At 38.4% G+C, this 1,673-nt stretch overlaps 1 pseudogene; it reads right to left on the bottom strand.

The window, feature by feature from the left end:
* Positions 1–710: 710 nt before the first annotated feature.
* On the bottom strand, positions 711–1,450 carry LOC103265739 (annotated as a pseudogene).
* Between the last annotated feature and the right edge of the window lie 223 nt (positions 1,451–1,673).

The following is a 1,673-nucleotide window of genomic DNA, read 5'->3' as shown; positions in this document are numbered from 1 at the left end:
ATTAAACATTTTCAAATATGAAGGATTGTAGGGGGCATTCTTCAGTGTTGTAAACAAGAAGCCCTGGTCCCTGTAGAATCTTTGCCAGTGCATATGCCACTATCTAAAATAATAACTAAACAAAGAAATTGAAAGAGGAAATCATGTTTAAGATGAAAATAGTATGACAAATGATTACAGGAACTAGTAGGATCATAAGGCCCAATTAAGAGTGGAATGGAATTTAATTTCTTTTATCTGTCCACAAGGAGACTGAAAAGTGTACAAGAAGAGACAACTCCCACCAAACTGTTTCATGAAAAGGTATTAAGTGGTCAGAGAACATATCTCCTTGAACATTCACTGCAATAGAATACTAGCCGAGATGAAGAGAGGAAAGGAAGCAATGATCTAGTTGGGGAATGCAGGTCTAGACCTCCATTGTTCAAAAGATATATTGGTCAAAATACCTTAGTAGGGAAATAACAAACTAAGTTACCATTCTTCTATTTGGACAATGCCAATGCCATGAGATTGGTTAGTAAAATCTACAAACAGAGAGTGTCAATTCTTGACTTTTGTTAGGGTTATATAGGAATTGCCTCATATAATTGATGCATGTATGTATGTATGTATTTATTGGTATTTAGATATATATTTTAATGAAAACACTTAATCACCATCTCTTAGTAAAAATGATTTGCATTTTAAAATCTGAAGTTGTTCTGGCATTAGGACCTAATTGCTTTCTGCTGCACGGGTTTCAGAGGTCACTGCACTACTAATTCCCCTGTGCTCTTGAGGCATGTGCTAGACATGTCCTCATCTATTGGAAGTCCTTGTGGCAACTTTAGGAACTTGGTTCTTATCTAATGTTTAACCACGTTCAGTTTTGCATTCACTGATGGGATATTCTTATGAATGTGAAAGGTATGTTCTTTTTCTGATCCAAGCGTCTTTAGTATACTTTTCCCCCAATATAGACATCTTTTTGTAATTTTTTTTAAAGTCAGGGTCTCTGTCACCCAGGTTGGAGTGCAGTGGCATGATCATAGCTCACTGCAGTCTTGACCTCCTGGACTCAGGTGATCCTTCTATCTCAGCTTCCCAGTTAGCTTGGACTATGAGCACACACAATGGTGCCCAGCTAATGTTTTGAGTTTTTTTTTGGTAGACACGAAGTGTTACTCTGTTACCCAGGCTGGGCTCAAGCAATCTTCTTACCTCAGCCTCCCAAAGTGCTGGGATTACAGGAGTAAGCCAATGCACCCAGCCTGTACTTTTTATTTTGGTAACAATATGCAGTTAATGGGGAGTCTGTGAATCCCTACCATATTTGTCACTATCTACAGGTGAAGGCCAAAACACTTAATCTGGAATTCTTGACCAATTGAATTTGTACAAATTAATGACTGTACACCTTTTGTCAGCCTGGGGGCCTTTGAACTACTGAGGACAAAATATCTGCCATTGTGTCGTTACTGTTTTCTTTAGAGGCAATGCCTGCTAAATGTTCAGCCTGTGCTTTTCTGTCCCATATGATTTAGATCTAGACTCCTAGGATAGACTGTGCTTCCAGGAAAGAGGCCCCGAATATCAGAGTTTTGTATGATCGTTCAGTATTATATCTTTCTAAGTTTGGGGCCCTTTCCTATGTGTCTAATAGGTTTTATTCACTCTATCATGTACAGGGA

This window comes from Carlito syrichta, unplaced genomic scaffold (assembly GCF_000164805.1).
Source record: "Carlito syrichta isolate Samal-C Ts95f unplaced genomic scaffold, Tarsius_syrichta-2.0.1 Scaffold306815, whole genome shotgun sequence".
In the NCBI taxonomy this organism is placed as follows: Eukaryota; Metazoa; Chordata; class Mammalia; order Primates; family Tarsiidae; genus Carlito; species Carlito syrichta.
This window is presented reverse-complemented; position numbering and strand designations above follow the sequence as displayed.